Source organism: Hipposideros armiger, unplaced genomic scaffold (assembly GCF_001890085.2).
Source record: "Hipposideros armiger isolate ML-2016 unplaced genomic scaffold, ASM189008v1 scaffold_467, whole genome shotgun sequence".
NCBI lineage: Eukaryota > Metazoa > Chordata > Mammalia > Chiroptera > Hipposideridae > Hipposideros > Hipposideros armiger.
The window spans coordinates 392,075-415,862 of NW_017731817.1; the positions used below are offsets into that span (position 1 = coordinate 392,075).

Consider the following 23,788-nt stretch of genomic DNA (forward strand, 5'->3'; position numbering starts at 1 on the left):
AATGACAGCAACTTGTCTGTTCCCCTTCCCCCAATTCCCCAGCACTGTTCCCATCCCCCCAATTCCCCAATTAAAAAAAAAATCTTTAAAACAAAACAAAACAAAACAAAACAAAAAAAACTGGTTTTGGCCATAAACCCCTTGAGGATCTTATGAAAGTAAAGGACCTTTGCACTAGAAAAATATACACATTTGAAGATAGTCCCAAGCTTCAGGTTAATAACTCTTCTTCTAAATCATTAAAATGCATGAAGATATTCATAGATATGTTCACAGCCATAGTTTACATGCATATTTAACTTAAAAACATGTAATTTCACCAGGGCTTCTAGCTTTTGTATTATGGCGGCTTTCACTTTTAACCCATGGCTCTTGAAGCTATCAAAATCCTTTACAAGAATATCATACTCAGGGGCTGGCCGAGTCGCTCAGTTGGTTAAGAGTTGGCTTGGGAGCGCGGAGATCTGAGCAGCAGGGCCGCTGGTTTAGTTCCCACATGGGCCAGTGATGCTGCGCCCTCTACAGCTAAGATGGTGAACAACAACTCGACCTGGAGCTGGGCTGCCGTGAATGGCTGACGATGGCATAGGCTGCAGTAGGGCTGCAGTAGGCTGCTATGAGCTACCATGAGTGGCTGGCAGCTGGCGAGAACCTCAGTGAGTGGCCGTCCAATTGCCTGCGACCGACTGCTCCAGCCAGGAAGAGCGCAATGATCATAATACCAACATGGGCCAGTGAAGCGCTGTCCTTCACAACTAGACTGAAGAAGAAAACGACAGCAGCTTGTCTGTTCCCCTTTCCCGATTCCCCAACGCTGTTCCCCTCCCCCAATTCCCCCAATAAAATCTTTTTTTTTAATAATTTTTTTTTATTGGGTAATTGGGGGGATGGGAACAGTGATGGGGAATTGGGGGAAGGGGAGCAGACAAGTTGCTGTCGTTTTGTTCTTCAATCTAGTTGTGGAGGACGCTGCTTCACTGGCCCAAGTTGGCACCATCATTGCCGGGGCCCTCTGGCATCCCAAGCGAGTTCTTAACCATTGCGCCACTCGGCCGGCCCCAATAAAATCTTTTAAAAAAAAAGAAGATCATGGGCCGGCCGAGTGGCGCGATGGTTAAGAACTGGCTTGGGACGCCAGAGGGCTCCAGTTTGGATCCCACATATGAGGGCCAGTGACACTGCCTTCTACAGCTAAGATGCTGAACAACAGCTCAACCTGGAGCTAAGCTGCTGTGAGTCGCCGGCGACGGCGTAGGCTGCAGCCCCTGTGGCAGTGGGTGGCCATGGGCTACCGTGTGTAGCCAGCAGCCCCGTGAGCGGCCATCCAGAAGCCAGCGACTGATCTGCCTCACCCAGGAAGAGCGCAATGATGGTGACAACTTGGGCCAGTGAAGCAACGTCCTCCACAACTAGACTGAAGAACAAAATGACAGCAACTTGTCTGTTCCCCTTCCCCCAATTCCCCAGCATTGTTCCCATCCCCCCAATTCCTTAATAAAAAAATCTTAAAAAGAATATCATACTCACTTCTCCAGGTAAGGGGTACTCAGGCGACTCTAGAATAATTGGTAGAGGGACTTCAGATTCATATTAAGCAAACCCCTGTGACTTGTGGCAAAGTTTAATTCTGTTTAAGTGAATTCAGCAGGTTTTTTAATTCTTCTGATAAAGTAGTCATTACATAATTATTTAAAGGTGACGTGATGAAAGAATCAACTTCTCAAGATTCCTTTTTGATCTTAAGATTGTAAGAAGTTCAAGACCAGCAACTAAGGCTTTTAAAGAGGGAGCCTACAATTAATAAAGAATTATTCCTTATACTTTGTGCTGCTTCTGTGAGAACAAGTTAAGGGAATTGTGGTTTTAAAGTGTGGTTTGGAGAATGTTGTTGGGACAGACCACGAGCTGCTTGAAAGACAGCACCACAGAAAGAAACTCAGCTCAAAACAAGAAAAAAGAGAAACGGGGAAAGCACTGAAATAAGGATGAAGGACTGGTGAGAATTGTAGTTCCTGAAAACTGAAGACTGACTTGTTGAAGAGTCACCCAATCTGGAGGTCAGCATCAATGGGCCTATTTCAGACCTAGGCACACCTATCATTCAGTTATAATTAGTGGGAAAAGAGGAGAGGTTGGGGTGACTTCTGACCCCCTTTTCAGGGCAAAGAATTTACTGATTTCCTACACTAAGAAACTTTTCTAGATTTGTGATTTGGGGGGCAAGAATTATTAGAATTGTATCCTTCTCTATAACTAGGCTCTGGGAAAAAAAACCCCTAAGGGGACAGAGTTAGTGATGACAACCTTGCAGAGGAAACCAAACCCAGCAAATCTCCCCCAGTGCCCCCAGCAGCTATTATGCCTCTCCAGTCTCTCCCACTCCTGGTGGACCCCAATGGGATAAGGAAAAGTATATGAGAAGGCAAATCTGCAAAAGACCATTGAATTGGTCCAACCAAAAATCCTTGGAGGTTATATTTTTGTAGGTTAAGGAAAATGGCATACGTAGTGGATTCAAAGATGGAATAAATGTTGAATGATCATTTGAGGGTGCAGCTGTGAGTAAAGAGAGAGAGAGAGAGAGGTGGGTTGGTGCATTGGCATTGAACAAATGTGTTTTCACATTGAAGGGTCCTGGTTATATAAAGGAGAAGAGAGAGGAAAGACCAATGGAAACAGCTAGGGGATAATTTTGGAGAAAAGAAAAGAGATGACTACGGACCTTAAGGTCTCTGTCTAGCATTGAAAGGAGAGAAGGCCGACTGCCAGGGAGGGAATGGTTTTCCTATGTGCGAGAATAAGAATGAGAAGAACAGAAGAGATGGTTCATGAGACTCTGGGAACGACGAGAATATTGATGGTTCGTGTGTTAAGAGGGTGGGGTCGTTGATCTGATGGAAGGAGTGTCTATGTGGAAGAATAGCTAACCATCAGCCTGAAGTTGATCATAAAGGAAAAAAAGTACCAAAACTTGTTCAATCGTCTTTCCTCTTAAATGACTCAAAGTTATGAGGAAATTGCCTGGAAAAGCAAACCATTCAACTCACCCATTGACTATATTATACTTGACTTTTGAAAATCCCACAGCAAAAATACCACATCTCTTTTATCAAGAAACTTCTTCCCTGATAGCTGAGCTTTTTAGCTACACAGACAAAGACAAGCTAGGGGACTGGTTTCTTGGTCCATCCCCCTGCACCTTTTTTGGTAAGACTTTTATTTGATGCTCAGTCTGAACTGCCTGGTACTTTTACATAAGTGCATTTCCTGGATATGTGTGTTTCATGGCAATTGCCAAAATTTCCTTCTTGCCACCAGTGCCTAGTAGCTATCGGGGATTGAACTGGTGGTGTAAGACGGAGGCCTACGTGTCAGATTGTGTTTCTAGGCAGGTAGTTGTAAAGGCAATTACTTATTAGGGACTGGAGTTTGGTAAGCAACTGACGGGAGGCCTGACGGGAGAAGTGGGTATGGAGATGACCTGCATTTACCATCAGGAGCTGTAAACATTTAATAGGTAGAATTGCTACAGGAAAAATTCTCTCCTATCTTCAACTCTCACCCTCTTCCTGCCTTTGGCCACCCCTTCTTCAAGTGCCCAATGGTGTCATAAAAATTTACTTGAAAAAACAACAACAACAACAACAACAAAACCTACATTTTTGAATTTACTACAAGTTCATATCCACCAGCTTTGGAGTTAAAAAATTTAACGGTATATGAGGCTGCATCACAGCAGCAGAACAGCAGAAGAAAGGAGATGATAATCCCACCTTTCATCTAGAGGACTGGGTTCTGCTCTAGGCCTCCTGTTTTGAGAGAAACGCTGAACTACTTACATCTCAATCACAGAGAAGTTAGGGCCATCATGTTATCTGAGGAATGACTAAAAGCCTGGAAAAAGAAGACCAGGAGACCGTCTTCAGGTTTGAAGGGTTTTCTGCCACGTGGAAGAGAGAATTAATATTATTCAATGTTGTTGTAAAGGGCAGAGCAATGCAGGAAGTGAACAGGAGATATATATTGGATGAAAATGAAAAAGAAATTTCTACTAATCAGAGTTGTTCAAAAGTGGAATGGGAAGACAGTAAACTGCAGAATAGTATCAGACATTTCATTCCATTTTAGTTTGAAATTATACACAAAGGTTTTTGAACAGTGGGAGGACAGGATCGCTGGTTTAGAAAAATGATGCTGGCAGCAGGTTAGAAGGTGCATGAGAGAAGTAGGCAAGGATGGCCAGCTACAAGACCATTGAAACAAATCAGACAAGAAATGGTGAGAACCTCCTAAGCTGGGGTAGTAGCAGTGGGCATTCAAAGTTAGAGATGACCCAACTGTCAAGTTTTTAAATAACAACTTTGTTGAGTTGTGTGCAACAAATTGCAACTATTAAAAGCATACAATTCAAAGAGTTTTGATAGATGCATGCACCCATGAACCCATCACAACCAAGATACTAAATATTCCCATCATCCGAAAATTTTCTCGTTCCTTTTACCCTCTTCCACCCCTGCCCCAGACAACAACTGATCTATTTTCTGCCACTTTAGATTAGATTGCATTTTCTAGAGTTTTATGTCAGTGGAATTCTACAATATGTGTTTTTGTATGTCTGACATGTCACTCAGCATAATGATTTTGAGAACCATCCATGTTGTTATATATATCTTTAGTTCATTCCTTTTTATTACTAATTGATATTCCACTTCATGGCTATACTACAATCATGCAGTTCATTTGTTCTTGGCACTTGGTTTATTTCTAGTTTTTGACTTACAAATAAAGCTACTATGAACATTCTAGTAAAGTCTGTGTGGACATCTATTTTTATTTCTCTTGGGTAAATACCTAAGAGTAGAGTGACTAGGTTCAATTGTAGGTAGGTATGTGTTTAACTCTTGAGAAACTCTTAGTTTTCCAAAGTGGTTGTACTGTTTTACATTCTCACCAGAGTTGTTCCACACCTTTGTTAGTACTTGGTATTGTCAGCTTTTAAACTTTAGCCATTCTAATTGGTGTGTAGTGGTATCTCGTGGTTTCAATTTGTATTTTTCTGATGACTAATTATGTTGGACATTTTTTCATGTGGGTATCAGCCACTTGTGTAACTTCTTTTGTAAAGTGTCTGTTCAAATCTTTGCCCATTGAAAAAAATTGCATTTGTCGTCTTCTTATTGAGCTGTAACAGTTCTTTATATATATACTGGATACCAGTCCTCTATCAGATTTATGTATTGCAAATATTTTCCCATTCTATGCCTTATCTTTTCATTTTCTCAATAGTATCTAAGAGCAAATTTTAAAATTTTGATAAAGTTTCAGTTTATCAATTTTCTCTTATATAAAAGTTTGTTTTTATGTCCTATCTAAGACATTTTTGCCTCCTTCAATATTGAATAGATATTTTCCTGTGTTCAGCGGTGTTCTAGTTTTAGGTTTTGTATGTAGGGCTATCATTTATTTTGGCTTAATTTTTGTATATAATGTGAAGTAAAGGTCAATGTTCAGTTTTTTTCTCCATATGGTGATGTAATTATTCCAGCAGAATTTGTTGAAAATATTTTCCTTTCCTGCATTGAATTGTCTTACCACCCTTGTTGAAAATCAGTTGACCATATACATGTGGGTCTATTTTTGGAGTCTCTATTTTGTTCCAGGTGGAGGTATCTAATAAGATGTTTGAAATAAGAAATTAGAGCTACTTTTTTGCTCAATATCAGCAGTGTATCTTTGCCCAGCCGACAGAGACAAGCTTCTCTCTTTAGGAAGGCCTACCTACCACCATCAAGTTTGCTAGTCAATTCTTAAATTCTTGATTGAAACACATATTTCTCATGGGCAAGAATTACAGCCAAGACCTGTAATTATAATGCGGTGGGAAACAGGAAAACTCGGGTTTAAACTTGGTCAAATGCACAATGTCACAAAGTATTTGGGGGACCTAATTGTTTGCAACACTAAACTTATTCATGTATTATTTCTGTGGAATAATTTACAGGATAAAGAAACAAAAGTGCCTGGAAGACAGCTTGAGGATCCAAAAACTTCTCTGCAAAGACAATCAGTAATCTGGACATCAGCAAGCTACCCAGCTTTTTCTTTTTTCTGTTCATGCCACATAAAATCATCTTGCAAGACACCAGGGTCACTGGCCGTGTTCCCCTGACATTGGTGTAGATGTGGGGACCTTTCATTCTATCTCTAGAGTCTAAGAAAAGCAAATGCTTTACAGAAAACGGATTCAACCGCCATCTGAGAATAATGCTTGTCCCACGTCATAGAGAGCCAAGAAATACTTTTTGTTACCATAAAGGTTCTCTCTCTTATTTTCCTCTATCTAGGTATAATGGCCTGAGGAAAGAAGGAAACTGGTCCAAAACATTGTCATAAATAAGACTTCTAAATATGAGAGCACTTTTGAAGATATACTAGAAGGAGAGACTAAATATGAAATTCAATTTTCGTGGATCATTTAAAAGGATAGAAAAATATACTGAAGGACATGTGTGCTGAAATGTATGACCTAATGGCCTCGGAGTAGAAGGTTATATTCTGATTTCGGCACAAATCTTAGAAACATGTTATACATAATGATACATAATGACTGCTTAACTATGCTTATTTAATAACAAGTAAATTGAAAAATATATTCTAGACAAACCCTTTTCCACTTACATATGCAGTATTTTTGCTTTTACAACTTTAAATTGCAACCCTATTTCTACCGGTATAAACTGTATCTTCTTGGTTAGAAAGAGCAAGTCAGTCACCTCAGGAATTAATTTTGTGTCCTTCAGCAAGAGTTTCTGAAAGTGCCTGGAAATTAAAGCTATAGGGTTTTAAACTGTTGAGTTAATGACTTTTCTGAAAGAAGAGAGTCAAACCCACTAGCCGCTAATCCCACTCCCTAAAGTCACTCAAAAATGTATTTAGACTCCACAGCAGTAAACAGAAAGGAAAGACAATTTTTTTCCCCAACATTTGTGTTTTTGAATGCTTGCGTCTTCTACCTGCTATAGTAGCTGGTGTTTTACCATAAGGGTTCATACATCTTGTTTTCTAAGCAAGAAGTACGATTTTTCTTCACTTTTTAATCATTTTTATTTGCACTGAGTGTTGATATTTAACCTTTTGTCTACTTATTTGAATTCAGGTCCTCTTCTTAGAGTATTCTCTCTCTCTCTCTCTCTCTCTCTCTCTCTCTCTCTCTCTCTCTCGCTCTCGCTCTCGCTCTCGCTCTCGCTCTCGCTCTCGCTCTCGCTGTGTGTGTGTGTGTGTGTGTGTGTGTGTGTGTGTGTGTGTGTGTGTTTTAGGTATGTGGAGACGACATAAGATATCTCTAAGTTTTCTATAATTGCAGAAGTTGTTAGCTGCCTGGAATCAGGTTAAGCCCCTGGATGCATTTTGAAAACCATCCATTCACTGCTAGTTCTTGATTGGCTGCTTTTGATCTCTTGGGTCTGAAACTTTTTACAGTTATCTCCAAAGCAGCAATTCTGATCCATTTCTTAATGATTTTGCAGTAACTATCTTAGCATCTAAATTAGAAAATAAAAATAATGCTGGTAAGGGTTTTTTGTTTTGTTTTCTTTAGAGTGATAGTTTCCAAACTTACTGTATTTTTATTATTTGTTTACCTGCAGTAGGATATACTTTTATTTTGGACACCATTTAGTATGTAAACATGAAGTTTGTACAAACACCTGGTATATTTGGTAGGGTCCAAAGGTTACATAACAATTGTGTAACTCTCCTAAGGCTTAAGCAAAATGTTTTCACCCTCGATTTTAAATCATTATTTTGTCAGAAAATTTTAATTAAAAAACAATGTTTCTTTTCTAACTGCAGGCCCGTCCATTGAGCCAATAATGAATTTGTCTGAAAACAATTTGCAGTCTCTAGAACTACTAAGAGAATAATTTTTTCCCTTTAATTAGTATCTTAGAATTTTTTTTTTAACCAGTGCCAAATGCAATGTGAGCTAAAGTTTTTTAGCTCAGTTCTAAAGTTAGAACCCATGATTTTCAAGTAGGTTCTAAATTTGGCAACAATGTCCTCCCTGCCTAGTAGCTGGTGTTTTCCAATTCTTAAGGGTCTGTCCGTACATCTTCTTTTTTAAGCAAGAAGTACTGTTTTTCTTCATTTTTAAATAATTTTTTCCATTTCCCTTTTGTGGAATACCAAATGTGATGCAACCTTTTTTTAGACCATAAAATAAAATAGATATGGCAACTTTTTGAGAAAAGAAGGGGGAGAATAGTAAGGGGGTAGGGAGTCATTTAGCTTTTTTCTTACAATGAAAGGATAAGTACCGTATGTCTTAGATACTGAGTTACACAAAGTTTATATAAAGGTTGGTAGAAATCACCAAATCAGAATTCAATTCAGATGCTTATTTTTTCTGCAAATTTTTGCGTAAATACACCTGAGTCCTGGCCCCTTCCTGAAGAAAATGGGTGAAAGAGTGTCTCATTCCACCACCACCTGAAGAAGTGTGTCCTACAGAGCCATCCCCTGTGGCCTGCTCTTTGCTAAATGTTTCATTCCCCTTCCTTGCGGATGAAGATGCCAAGACAGTGCCAAGTGCAGTCCTGCTGGGTGCAGGACTCGGGTCCAGCATGCCAAGGGCACTGGCCCCCGCGGAGGCCAGGGTCTTGGTGCACAGAAGTTGTGGGTGGCTGGAAGCAGCCACTTCCTCATTCTGCAGGGTATTGGAGGGAAGGACACCAAGATCTCTCCTAGAAGCAGGCGCCCACACACCTCTCACTCACCTGCATTTATCTGGGCCCGTCAGCTCCAACCTCTGATCTCTCACTGTCTTAGTCCTCGTGTCCTTTTTTCTCCCATGAGAACCACCTTGCCTTTAAAATGGCCCAGAGGGAAGAAGGCAAGCATGGAAGAAAAGGTGACATGGGGTTTTTATCCGTCCTGGGACCAAGTTTTGGAATCTGATCCTTTGGTTGCACACCTCTGCAGCAGAATGGATCTGTCTGAGCAGCTTCCTTTTCCCATGATTATGTTGTTCAGGCATTTATATACGTCAGCCCCGTCACCCCCGCCCAGGACGACAAAGCACAAAACTGCTCTCTCTCACAGCGTTTCCCAGCACTACCCTAGAGATCTTGGCAAATAGACATCCTGTTTGCTCAGGTCTCTGGTCCTCACCCTCCTCTGCTAGGAAGGAAGAGCTAGCTGCCAGGCCTCTTCTGGGGTGGGGGAAGGCCTCCAACAAGAAAGCGGCCTTGACCACCTTGTCCAACAGGTTCCCCTGCTTCATTTTCTCCTGCTTCTGTAGTGCCAAGAGGAGAGGACTAGAATGCTTAAGATACTTCCCATTCTCAGTCTTCCTAGGAGCTAAGCATTCCGACTCCCAGGCTCCCAGCAGAAGCTGCAGTAGAATTTTCTAGGATGGATGGCCCTCTCATCCTCCATTCCGTTCCATTGGCAGCTGTCTCCCCTCCCCACCCTGCAAGTGTTGGTGGAATTCCATTGACCTCAGCATTCCGTGGGTGGTTGCAACTGGCTTGGACGTCCAACCTTGAAGAGAATTGTGGCAAAGCGAACCAGCCTGTACGCTGCCCTGTAGACAGTGTGGACCATTCGAGTCCAGGCAATCTCTGCTCGGAGTGGGGAGCTCAAACTGGTTTAGACCAGCAGATCATCCAGGCCAGTCTCCTGCCTCCAACAGCGGCACTAAGGGCACATTTGTGAGGCCACATTGTTGCTCTCTATCATGTCTGCCCTAGGCTTTTAGGGTTACTTCACATCACCCCTGGCTTTCCTGAACAGCATACTATTTATCTGGCCTTGTTTCCAGCTTCTTGATTTTGGGCCTCCATCATCTGTCACAGTGTTTTTGTATTAAATAATTCAAAGGAAAGAGCATTCATCAGGCTAGAAGTCAGGACCCCTGGGCCACAAGAAGTGTATGAGCCTGGGCAAGCACTTACAGGACTAGTTCCTCCATTGAAAACATTGGGCCAGGGTGGGGGTGGGGGGCTGGATTTGTTTATAACTGTTCTAAGATCCCATGAATCTTCTTTAGACTACTCCTTAATAGTGTAGTAACTAGAAAATAGTAATTAAAATACTATTGTGTTTTATGTGACCTAACTTACTTTGGTTACACTTTAAGGAATACTGCTACGTCTAGTCTTGTAGGGTTCACCCTTACTGCGCTTTACGTGACTGAATTAGCTTCATCACATTACCCCTTTTTCTTTTGTTTAGAAAGTTTCAAAGTGCTCTTAATTATTTTTATTACCCATCTCCACAGAGACCCCAGCTCCGAAGAGAGTAGCCTGTACCCAAGGTGGGATTGTGGTGCTCCCTGTCTGCTTCCTCACGACACCCCCATGGTGTGGTGGCTTTGTGATGGCAGCAGTGCTCTGAGTTGGTGCCTTTGGGGGGCTGCCCATGTCTCCCAAGATGCCTTTCCTGTGTTATGAACAGGAATTCTGAATCCATCATCTGATAAGTACATCTGAAGTCTTTTCTCCCCAGCACTTTTCTCGTGGCCACATGAATACCCATCTCCCACTTTTGTCATGTTCTCAGAGCTTTGAGAGCTCTTTTGGCTCTCCCTCACCTCAAAGAAGAGTCATCTACGGAACTGAAGATTACAGTATGTATTTCCACTTCCGTGTCATTTTTTTCATGCTGAAAACAAAACGAAACAATAAACTCTTGCTCACCCTTGTCCCTGGGAGAGGGTGCCAGTTGTGAGTGGGGGACAAGGTAAAGCTGCTACATGAAGGATGGGAAAACTTAGCATTTTGTTTTACCGTGAATTTTAGTAGCAGGTTATACAGTAGTTGGTGGCAAAGCCATGATTAGATTCATGTCTCTTCATTACTTTCTACACTTTATCATTTTCAAGCATTTACTCATGAACTAAGTGGCTCCTATAGGCCAGGCAGGAGGCTAGATGCTGAGAAAAATGGTGACTAAAGCACGGCCTGCCCTTGAGGGGGTTGCAGACTAGAAGGCTACAGACATATGGGCAGTTGCAGGCTTGGGTGAGAGGAGTGGGCCCAGAATGCTGTGGGAGCACCGAGGGACCCCCACCCAGGGTTGGCTCAGAGCGTGGTGGTCAGCAGAGACTCCTCAGAGCGGTGATGTCCAAACCAAAAGGCAAGCAGGAGCTGGATAGGTGGAAGATTATCCCCACTGAAGGAATGGCAAGCACCCGAGGAAGCGTATATATTTCAGGACTTCCTGGTAGTTGAAGATGGTGGGAACTTGGAGCATGGGGCTGGAGAGAGAAGCAAACACAGACCGTGAATGGCCTAAGATGCTCTGCTAAAGAGTTTGAACATTCTCGTGAAGGCAATGGGAAGTCAGAGAGCAATTTTTAAAGTAGGGGATATCATGATCATAGCATCATATTTACTTTAGAAAAATCACCTGGAGTTTTCTAAGACTGAGGCCTAAGAACATTAGGTAGTTAGACAGTGTTGGTTAGATAGTTAGACACTGGTAGTTAGACACTAATATGGTTGTTGCCTTTGAAATGGAGGGAAGTGGGTAGATCAGAGACATAAAGAGGGAGCGTCCACAGGACTTGATGAGTTGTTGATGGTAGGGAGTCAGGGAAAGGAAGGAATCTCACGTTCCTGGGCCAAGCAGCTGAGCTCAGGAGAAGTCCTAGAAGGCTTTAATGATGAGTGAGTGCAAAGGAGAGTGATGTCCTGAGGCTCATGGCCACCATAAAGCAGTGCCCACCTTCCAAGTCCTGCTGGACCCAGAACAACGAGGGACTGTTCTAAGAATGAAGTGGGTTTTCTGTGCCTACTTGGCCCACTTACCTCTGGGCAAAGAGTGCTGGGGCGCTGCCCCTTGCCTGGGTTCTCTGACCTGTCATTTGTTCCATTCATTTGTTCCTTGTGACTTCACCTCAATACTGGTAAAGCACATCGGTTTTGTCACTCCCCACATGGACCCTAGAAGGAGGCAGTGCTGCACCATTTTTGCTACAGCTGTCATTTTGCTCCCTTTGAAAAGTATGTTTTCGTAATTGTTGGTTTAGTGCCAAAGCAGAGACTATAAGGAGACATCCATGCATGGTGTCACGCAAAGGACTCTAGGGCCAGAGATTAACTGCATAAATCTAGGCAACCTTAGTTTCCTTTTCTGTAAAATAGGAAAGTAGCACCCACTCCAAGGACTTGTCTTGAGGATTATGATGAGGTAAAACATTTATGATGCCTGGCAAATGGTAATGCCCAGTAAACGTTAGCTTCTGCTCGCCCTCCCGCCCCCCATCCATGGACACTCACCATCTGAACAGCACTGCCTTCTCGACCTGACGAAGGAAACCCTGTGCTGCCCTGACCTTTACCATCTTGCTAATAGCTGGGTTTGGTTTTGTTTTTAATTCCTTAGGCAATGGAAAGAAAGAACGAGAAGAGAGAAAGGGAGAAAAGAGAGGAAGGGGAAGGGATCCGAATGAAATGTAGGAATTTTCTAAGAAAGTGAAAGTTTTGCCTCAAAGAGCTCCTTCAAGTGTCTAACATCAGTTCTTTCTCAACTACCAATGAAATGTTAGCCTGTCGCTGGTGACAATACTATATGTCTACAGTAGCACATTTCAGACCCAGAATACTTGAACTAAGCTGGAATGCTGATCTAAAGGGTAACACAGCAGCTCCCCTTCCTTCACAGACTGACTGCCCCACCAGTCTGTCCTTGAATCATAGTTCTAAGCTGTGGTGTGATCGGCATCTCTCTTTGGAAAAATGCAGGTCTTCTGTCTTGAGTCTTCTCCAAATCTTACAGCTTTGAGAGATAGGCATGTCAATTCTTTCTTGTAAGTCTTTCTGGATGTAGATAGCATCTAACCCTCCGTTTGAGGCCCGCAAACTCCCTCAGGCACCTTTCTCAGATGTTGGACAGACTCGGAACATTTTTGAGTGGAACACTGTTTGGCCCTGGCTTCTAGCTCTCCAGCCTTCCCCCTTCCCCTTCTTGGCATGTTTTCCTTCCTTCCGTTGTTGCTCTAGCATTTCCTCTTCTAATCTCATTTATATTATTTTGCTCCATCAAAATATCCCTTTGAAAAAGATACAAAGTTTCGTTTTAGCCACTGAAGAATTTATAGCCACGTAAGAATCTTCTTTGTCATTCATAAACACATAGCTTTGGAAGACAACGCATTACCCTATAATACTTAGGTCAGGATGTAGTTTCTACCGCAAAAAAATTTACATTTCTTTCGGTAAAGTAAGAAAACACAAGAGAAAAAAGAGTCAAGAGACTAGTATTACACCTCTTTAAAAAGATAGGCAGGAAACCATAGAGATAGCCTCACAAAAATCCATTCTTCTGGTTGGGGTGAGATTATTAATTTCCTCAGTTACTCTTTTTCCCTGAAGTGTTGAAATAAGTGCCTTTTGATGCCTGGGCTTGAGAAAAGCCTGTTCCCCAAAGCCACTTGGCAACTGTAAATCCCAGGAATGAGGTGCTTTAAGCACTGCTGTGTTCTTGGAGCAGGAACCATTGTTGAGAGACAGGGTGGGGGAGGTGGGAGGGAGCAAAGGAAGAGGGAGAGACTGTGACAGTACTAGGAACCATAGCAATGGGTGGGCGAGACCAAATGACAGGAGTAGGTCCTTCCTAGGGCCTTGAGGTCAGCCTGCTCTACTGCCCCTGTTCCAACACTCCCAGCTTAACCAGGGGAGTCCATGTCCCCCACACAGCGCCTGCCCCTTAAATCTGGAGTCCTTTCATGCCAATCCAAACTGATTTCATCCAAATCTAAAACCCAGATTGAATTCATTGAATTCAACGAGCACACATTTTTGGTGTCAAAGTAAATTTCTACGCAAGGACAGTAACATTTGCGGTGGGGAGTTATGAACGTTCGTGATATTTGGTAATATGTAGAAAAAAATGTATGTTAACCTCAGAAAGCATCTTTGTTGCCATACAAACGCAGCTATTCAGAAACGTGGTGTTATTGTTTGACTTTAAAGGTTTTTAATAATATACATGAATTAAAATATAAATATGTTTACAAGCTTATGAACACCTCGCATAGTAAAAACTGCAAAAGAAAATCTGTTAAAACAGCAGTTCATAAAAACATTGCCCCAAATCACCAGGTTGGGGGCCAGCCTACATGAAGTTGCCGCTATCAACTGATTTTGACCACCAAAAATGATAACTCGACAATACGTTTTGCTCCTAAAGTCAGCATACGAGAATGTAATTGAATCTATGAAGGGAAGCAAATTCTGGACATAGTTTATTAAAATTGAGTATCAACAATGTGATAGGTGTGGACAGAAAATCGAACATGACCTTTACATTCAGCTAACATTTATTGAGGACCTATGATGAGTGAGTGCTGCAGTCACAAAGACGAGTAGGACAACATAATATGTAATATATTTAGATAGGTATAAAATAGATAATAATAATATGTTGTTATATTTATAACACTATACAAGCCATTAGAAAGGTACAACCAATATCGACAGAGTTCGAAAGAAAAGAAAGCTCATCACATTGGGAATTAATAAAAGCTGGGAAGGTTTTAAAGAACAGTTTGGATTTTAGCAGCAGAGGTGGGGAAAGGACACTACAAGTGAAAGAAGCAGTGTGACCAGGAGCTGGAAGGCAGCACATTACAAGGTCCAGTTAGATTGGAAATTAGGAGAACAGTGGGGAGGGAAAGCAAGAGAGAAATTTTGCCTTCTTAGGGAAGGCCCTGAAGGCCAGGTGAGGATTTTGTACTTAATTTGGAACAAATATTGTAATGAAATGGAAAGTTTTTAAGCAGTGAAGTTGTATGCATTAGGAAAATATAAATAATACCAATTTTTAAAGTAATCTAAAATAAACAGCCAACATCTGTTGATCATTTAATGTTCTAAGCAATTTGCATACTAGGCTCAGCTCTTTCATGAGCTAATTTAAACTCACAGCTTCCCTTTGAAATGGGTATTATCCATTTAACAGAAGCAATTAAGGCTCAGAGAGGTTAGTTCACTTTGCCCAAGGTGACACAGCTAGGTTGGGCCAGGGCCAGGATTTTAAACTATGGGTGTCTGGTTCCAAAGCCTCCATTCTAAACCACAAAATAATAAATGCCAGAACCAGAGTTGGAGGCCAATAGAAATGGAAAAAAAAAATCAATAAAAGGAAATGATTCAAAAGTAGTGTGACATAGATGTTACAGAATTTGATGTGAGGGAAGAGGAAGAAGGGGAATCACAGACCCCCCAGAACTGGAGCCAGGGTGGGAAGTCAGTGCGGAAGGAAATCAGTCAGAAAGAGGTGTGGTTTAGAGAGCAAACAGGCAAGGCTGCGAAACGGTTTGTTAAGAGGAGGGGTCCAGGATGGAGCCCAGATTGAAAGGGAAGCTTAGGGTCCTTTCCATAGATGGAGGTTAAAGCTCCCTGGGTGCTGGTCACCTAGGTCTTAAGAGAGCAGGAAAGCAAAGAGAAGACGATTCAGGACTGAATTATGGGGGAAGAAGGAAGAGCCGTTAAAGAAGACACGTCAGTAGAGATGAGAGGTAAAAGTTGCTCAAGTAGACAGTTACCTGATTCTGATTTATGTTCTCAGGGTGGTCCCCTTGGAGATACATTGACTTTAGGGGCTAGAATAAATGTGCATGATTTTTATGAATGTTGTATATCTCCTTGTAGGGGAGAGTTTGTAGAGTAATGAAGTCTGAATTTTTTAAAATGATCTAAGTTTCTGAGTCTTTATTAGCACATTTCTTCTCTTAAAAATTGGAATTTTTTTGTTTCTAATTATAGAAGTAATATAAGTTGTTTGTAGAAAACTGGGCAAATATTGAAGAGCATGAAGAGAAAACAATGATTACCTTTCACCAGAAATAAACACTATTGATATATTTTAGTGTATTCTTCCAGTCTTTTTTGGATTCACGTACATACTTTTTTTCAATCAAGGGAATCCTTCTGGAAATACTTTTTGTCATGATAAGATATTATGAATATTTCTATATTAATATTTTTAGTATTCATAATAATTTGATGATGGCATAATAGTAGTCCATCATAAGGATGGACCAAATTTTATTTAACCATGCCTTTTTCATTGGACTTCTAGGCTATTTCCACATTCTAGATAATGCTACAATTAATATACTTATTCAAACCTTTGTGCTTTTTACTTATTTCTGATTATTTTCTAAATATTCCCTGGGAGTCAAACCACTGGTGAAATGCCATTAATATTTCCAAGACAGAGTTCCATTTGTGAATGTGAATATCTGCTTGCTGGTATTACTTATGTCAAAATACACTAAGCCATGCTATTTCCTTTCTACTTCCTTATTTCCGTCTTTGGAAGTCAAAAGGAAACCTTAGAACAAGTAACAGCAATCTTTCAGAAAAAGCATATAATTTTTTGTTGTTGATTTAAAAAAAATTATTAACACCTATGTGAACAACAGGTATGGGCTGACAGTCATCTTCTATTCATATCCACAAGCCATCTTGGGCACTCAGTGTTTTTTAAACAAAAATACCTGGAACCGTCTTGTTTAAAAAGTCGGGGAGAGGGGCGGCCGGTTAGCTCAAGTGGTTAGAGCGTAGCGCTCTTAACACCAAGGTTGTCGGTTCAATCCCCACATGGGCCACTGAGTTGCGCCCTCCACAACCAGATTGAAACAACTACTTGACTTGGAGCTTGGGTCCTGGAAAAACACCCTGCATAACTAGATTGAAACAACTACTTGACTTGAGGGGGAAAAAAAAAAGACAGGGAGATGAGGCCATTTTCCCATCCAGCCCAGCTCTCAGCTGGCAGAGGGCCTCATGCACTTGGCCTCTGACTTTTCTTAGAGGCAAATCCGAGGTGGGGAACTTGCTCACTGGCAGATCCAGACCCTGTTATTTCCTATGTTCAGTCTTTCTCTGGGCTTGAGACAGTCCAGCAGTCTTGGCACCAGCCTTATTGGGTGTGCTGGGGAGCTCTGGCTGCGGGTTCTGGGTGCTAGGCACCTCTCCTGGCCTGCTGCTCTCTTCAGTCCTGTCCAGTCAGCCTGCAGTGCCTGCTCTTGTCAGCAAGGGCTGCTGTCCCCTTTGATGGGAACCTGGCCTTATTTACTATAGCTCTAAAGCAGTGTTTTTGCAAACTGCAGGACCCATTGGCGGGTTGAGAAGTAAATTTAAAATTTTAAGAAAAAAAATCAGACTCCATCATAATAATTGTAGGTATTATTTCATGAAGCTTTTTTTCAAATTTTGTATATGCAACATGTATGGGCCCTAGTCTGCAACCTTGAAAGCCAGAGCTGTAAACTTATGTCAGGATTCCCATAAGGATATGGGGTATGCTGAGGTGGGAAAATGTGATCAGTTTTTATTTTATTAGTGAGGCTAACTGGAAAGTCATGTGGCTTAGTGGAGAAAACTTTAGCTTCAGAGTCAGAACTGGGTCAATATCATTGCTCTCTCACTTGCTGTGTCACCTTGGACAACCTAAGGGATGTCTCTGAGGCTCCTTAGCATTATTTGTAAAAGAGAGATAAGCATCCTGGCCTGGGGGATCACTGTGAGAATTAACTGACATAATCTGTGTATTGTGCTCAGCACATGATAGGCACATGATAAATCAAGCTTATTTTCTAGTCTCTTGTCTGGGCTGTACAACATCTTCTGCAGCACAGCGGGACACGCTACTCCTCACCAGAGTACGTGCTACCCAGGACATCACCAGAAGTGTTGTCCTTTGTTGTGGCTCTGTTGGTCACCTGAGGGACCCCTCTAGTTCAGTTTCCTACTCTGTGTGCTGTGTGATGATAAGTGCTTCCTGTGAAATGAATCTCTGACCACAAAAAATTCAGAATCGCAGGTCTGAGTCAGGAAGCACTGAAGCCCCCAACTCAGGACTCGCAAGCTCAGGTGTCTACAGGGGCCAGGCAGGTGACATGAGTGGGTGAGAAGGCAGGTAGAATGTGGAGGAACAGGCTGGGACCATGGCAAACTACGGAACACAGACCCCCTGTGAGGGAGGCAGCCCCTCTTCACTTCACACAATTGTCACCCTGCCAAACTGTGGATCTAAGCGTATCAGATCTCTGAGTTTTCCCAGAAAAAGGTTAAATAGCTGGATTTTTTTTAAAATGTGCAAAAATCCAACTTTTAAAAACACAGTGTTGGCTACATGAAACATTTGTGTGTCAGATAAGGCCAAAGACCTGTCGGTGAGCACTGCCCGGCCTAACCCGTCCCGGCACGGCTGACTTAGGACGGTCACTCCAGGCTCTCAAGAAAAACCTCCCAGGTACCCCTGAAAAGTGCACTTTTACTATTATTTTGTAGCAAAAATACACTGTAAGCACAGAATATATAATTCCAGTCATAGAAATTTCCACCTAATGAAGAAGGCCGTCATTTTCACAAGGTGCTAAATGCCATGGGCCGCAGGAAAGAATTAGGCATAACTGGCAAGTAGTCCCTTGCTGTGTTTGTTCAGTTAAACAAAACCACTCGTAAAACATTTATTCCTTTCTTAAAAAACAGCTTTATTGAGATATAATGAACACACATACAGTTCAATGATTTTTGGCATCTTCACAGGGTTGTGCAACTGTTACTATAATCTTAAAGCATTTTTGTCCCCCTAAAAGAAGCCCCATATCCATAAGCAGCCACTCCCCTCCCCCTCAACCCCCAGCCCCTAGGCTACCACTAATCTACTTTCTACTTTATAAGTTTTCCTTTTCTGGGTGGAACCGTACACTACGTGTTCTTTTGTGGCTGGCTTCTTTCACTTAGCATGTTTTCAAGGTTCATGTAGGCTGTGGCATGGATCCTCTCTATTGTCGAATAATGTTCAGTCAAACAGATATGCCACATTTTACTTATCCACGCATCAGCTCATGGGCATTTGGGCTGTTTGCACTTTTTGACTATTACAAATAATGCTGCTGTGAACACTCATGTACAAGTTTTTGTGTGGACATGTTTTTGCTTCTCTTGGATATACACCTAGGAGTGGAATTGCTGGGTTATTCATATAAGAACTCTATGTCTAACCTTTGCAAGAACTGTCAGACTGTCTTCCAAAGTGGTTGCACCATTTTACATTTTCACCAGCCATGTCTGATGGTTTCAATTCCCCCATATCCTCACCCACACTTGCTGCTGTCTGTCTTTTTGATTATAGCCAATCTTGTAGGTGCTAAGACATTTATTTTTAAGATTTACGGCACTTTTAATAGGGCAGCTGAAATTGATCTGTTGATGCAGTTCGTGAGATCAAGACCTAAAATAGTGACCTTTTCTGAATTTAGATCATTGTTTTATAAAAAATTTTGCTAATGAGTTTTTCCCTCTTCATGTGTATCGTTCTTTGACTAACCAGAGAATAGGCATCTTATTAAGAAAAGGTATGATATTTCTTCCATATTCACCACTGAAATACTCCAATTCTAAAGATATTATTGGCATAAAGTAGCTTCAGGACCATTTTCTCGGCCTCAGCCATCCATGCTGCCCACAGCTGAAGCCCCTGACTTCCCCACCTGCAAGACATATTAGGATAGAAAACTCGGGCTCAGGCAGATGTACTGAAACAGCTCAGGATGAGGTTCCCCTCCTGCCTTCTGCCTCTGGTGCCTGTCCTTTTGGTCCTGTAACATCCTTGCATGTTAGAGAAGGTATCACAGCCCTACCTAAGAGTTGGGGAAACGGAGCACAGACCTCAGTGGCTACCAAATGTCCATGCATGCTGGATCGGGGTGTGGGGGTTAGAACTCAGTGTCCTACCTTGTAGTCCAGGGTTAAAAAACCTGTGCTCTTTTCTTGTCCGAATTCCTCTCTCTTCTATTTTCAGCACCCTTACAAAGAGGGGACGGGGGAGAAGGCCTTAAGTGTGCATGATCCTTAGCATGGCTGACTTCATCAGACATTTTGGTTTACTGTTTCTATCCCTTTTCAGAAACTGGCCCTTTTCAAGGTGAGACAAGAGAATTCCCATAGCTTGACTTTAGGATTCATTGCATTGGGAGGAAACAATATCCTTCAGCCAAAGACTTACAGCCCCCTGTCTGCATTTTGTATTTTTTTAAATTAGCGTTAAGTTTCAAAGTCCTGTTGGAAGCCACCTTTGGACAGACATTCTTGTAGTTTCTGCAACAAATTCTTATTTTGCTTGCTATTCTTCACAGTATCCAACAAGGAATAACCTTGACCTAGTTGGGAACTGATAGATACTAAATTTTTAAATTTTTGTCTATATTTGAGATCCCCTGCAGCCCCCCACCCCCAACTCTGTCTTCCTGTTTTTAAGTTATGAGAATGAGGTGTAATTGGCATCTATTCTCAATTTTAGTACCCTAACATTTACTTGTTACTTATTATTCTATTTTCCTGCCTTCTGATTTAGAGACCCAAATGCTTATCTCCAAAGATGGAAGAGGAAGCTTAAAACAATAATTTGCAGTAAGTACTCTTTCAGCTATTAATCAGTTTATACAACAGACTTTATTTAGTACCTGCTATATGCCAGATATATGCCAGGCACCTGCTAGGTGCCTGGGATACAAAGACAAGGGAGGTCCCTGACTTTAAGGGGTGCATTGCAGTGGAACAAGCAGACACATAGCTGGATAATTACAATTGTGAGCCCAGGACTTAATATACAGAATATTATGGGAGCACAGAAAAGAGGCACCTCATCTACCCCAGAGGTGATCAAAGCAGCCTTCAGGAAGAACATAAACTATATTAATGAAGATCTGTCATTCATTTGGCTTTTTGAATTAGATAACTTTGTAACTTGGGATAAAACACCCAATAATTCGAAAGTAAAATATATGCCAAATTTGTGGCTAATGATTCATTTTGAAGAAGGAAAGGGTCTAATATTATAAATAAATGAACATCAAGTTTGCAGGATTAGAGCTCGAAGTTATAGGGTTTTTTTCAAAGTTTCTTTCCTTTGTATGTCCCTCCCTGCCTTTATCATGGAAAAACAAATGTGAGAAATATTGTGCCTATAAGTGGAGGTTTTTATATTCTTGTCTCTGACATGGTCTCTGTTACACTTGGGCATAAATGAAAGCACCATCACTAAATGAGGATTAGTGCTGTTTGAGGCCAGGATTAAAAAAAAAATAGTTTAGCTAGTTTTGCAACCACTGCCCTCATATAAAATTAAAATAAGACAAAAAAACCTCAAAGTTAACAGCTTTTGAGGTTTTCTAAGTCATGGGTTTGAATGGATCTGCATAACAATTTTAAACCTTTGGGAAAAAAGTTTAATCTTTACAACAATCTTGTGATTGATCATCTTTATAGCTGGGAGAATTGAAGCAAAATTTAAAAACTTGCCTAAAATAAGCTTGTAAGTTGCAGAAGTGGGATTTGAACGAAGGTCTATTTAAATCCAGGCCTATTATTACTCACTATTCCATTCTATTGAAATAGAAACTTGTGTGGGTCCATTGCTCCCAGGTTCTTCTGTGACCACAAATTTACCCTGGCAAAAAAAAAGCTATTACAATTGGTAAAAGTGTGTGCTTAGTCCAGTACAAATCCAGCACTGCTTCTGGAAAATATTGATAGTGCTATCTTCAAATAATAGTCAAATTTTGATGTCATGGATGCCATTTAAAGCAGCAGTCATTTTCATGAATATTTTGTAATATAGGCATCGAGATGTAAATCAGAATTGAAATAAATGTCTAGATTTAAATAAAGCATTAAATTTGATTAGAGGGAAATAGAGAAGAGCAAATATGGGCAGAAATGACAATTTAAAAGTTAACTTTAGATGTTTTAGACTTTTTAAGTACTGACTGCATTATACTAGTTGATATATTCTTTAATATTATACTCTTTTTCATGTGTGTATGTCGTGTATTGTCCATTCACGGAGACTGGAATCCCTGAGATCAATTATGTATTTAAAAAAATATATATTAAAACCATGGGTCAGGAAAGGCTATCTAAGCCTATTCTCAAAGGGCTTAATAACTTTTATTAAATATATTAGGTTATGGATGTTTAGAGTGGATAGAAGAAATAAAATTACCTCCAAAAAATGATTTATTTTAACTTTGATCTGTTACATTTGCAGGAATTGGCTGGTGGCTTTAGGCATGTATAGCCATAGCATTAGAGGGTGAAAAAGGGGAAGTCTGTTATAACTGAATAGGGGTGTGGTCTGCTTAGGCCAAGGAGGACTAGATAATAGGCCCATAAAGGACTGATGTATGTGTATATTCTTCAGAACTGACACATTTTCTTTACAGACATAATAAGTATGTCTGTTACTACCAGGCAGCTTGGTGAGTTAGAGAAAGCACAGCCTGAGGATTTGGGCATACACACTCTGTGCTTGCATCTAATCCTCCAGGTAACCATATACCTACAGCTCCTGTAATCCTAGAGCAGGTACATGGATGCACTAAGTGGTGTGATGGGAGGGGAAGATAGCATCACAAGGATTCGTTTGATTATAACAGTAATCCACACCAAGTCAAATAAAATAGCCAAACAGTTAAAAATGTGGTCTCTAATGAATTTGCTAATTCTAGCAGGCCCTCACAAACATTTCCTGCTGGAGTACCCCATATCAAAAAGAAATAACAGTGCTTTAATTACATGGAATAATTATTTGATTTCCAGGAAGTTAAGACAGTGCTTTGTATTTAAATAAAAAGTTCTAGACATGCTGTGAAACTCGATCAAACCAACAAAAAGGGTGAAACTGAATGCCCGTGCAGTGAGTCAAGATTTCAGCTGCTCAGCAAGCCTGACGTTACGGTTTATGAGCCCAGAAAAAGGGGCATTTTAAAACCGGCCGACTGGATCATGTCACTTTCTTATAGGAAAAGTCCTGCCTTTGCAGAGATCTAGTGTAATGCAAGCATATGCTGTTGAGGGGCCCGAATCTTCGCTGCCTCCGCCCCTCTGCACTAGCAGGAACCCCAGTTTTCAGGGGACGCGACCTCAGCCTGTCGCCGTCACTTTTGAAGTTCTGTTAAAAATCTGGGGCCTCTAATCTCAACGGTTTTGGAGGTGAGTTTGGGGTAGGAAGGGGGGGGGAGGCCTGTGGGTGTCTGTTTTGTCCGACGAGTTGGAGACCCTTGTGAAAAAGTCAGGCCCGTGCCGCTCCGGCGGCCGCTCCGGCGTGGGGCCGGCTTGGGTTAGACACATGCACACACACCATAGAGCTCGCTTTCCCGTAGCAGCTGCTGCCTCTGCCTCTGCCTCTCCCGCCTCAGCCTCTTTGCCCGGCTTCCACACACATTCAGATTTGCGCGCTGTTTCAATCCTTGATGACGTGTCCCCGGAGACAGCCAATAGCCGACGGGCTCTGGTCAGGACAATGGGAGGGAGCAGGCCAATGAGCGGGCTCCGTGAGTTGGCGGTAGCCAATAGCAGGCGCGCTGGCTGGAGAGTAATGTTACAGAGCGGAGAGAGTGAGGAGGCTGCGTCTGGCTCCCGCTCTCACAGCCATTGCAGTACATTGAGCTCCATAGAGACAGCGCCGGGGCAAGTGCGAGTCGGACGGGCACTGGGCGACTCTGTGCTCGCTGAGGGTGAGTCCGGGGCAGCGCCGCGGCGGGGAGGGCGCTTCTGGCAGCGCCTGGCCCGCGCGGCGGCCGGATCCCGCGGCCGGGAGCGGCGGGTCGGGATCCACACAAAGGCGGATGAGGGGGAACGGGGGGGAACTGCGCACGGAGCGAGCCTCCGGGGCGCCGAGCCCTGCCCCGCGCCGGACCCCAGCCCCGGCCACTGAGGCGCTGGAGACCCGTGCCCCGCCGCCTCCCACCCGGCGGCGTCCAAGCTGA

General features: G+C 42.1%; 1 long non-coding RNA gene and 1 other non-coding gene across 2 annotated transcripts in view; both read left to right on the plus strand.

Moving 5' to 3' along the window:
- LOC109395395 (uncharacterized) overlaps window positions 1-23,536 on the plus strand; it is a 110,217-nt gene extending 86,681 nt beyond the window's left edge. The window contains exons 3-4 of the long non-coding RNA XR_002126645.1: window positions 20,374-20,429; window positions 22,823-23,536. This is a non-coding gene — a long non-coding RNA (uncharacterized LOC109395395). The remainder of the gene's footprint in view (window positions 1-20,373; window positions 20,430-22,822) is intronic.
- Window positions 16,545-16,618, plus strand: TRNAK-CUU (transfer RNA lysine (anticodon CUU)). Its single transcript has one exon. It is a non-coding gene; the product is annotated as a tRNA-Lys (tRNA).
- Window positions 23,537-23,788: the final 252 nt, after the last annotated feature.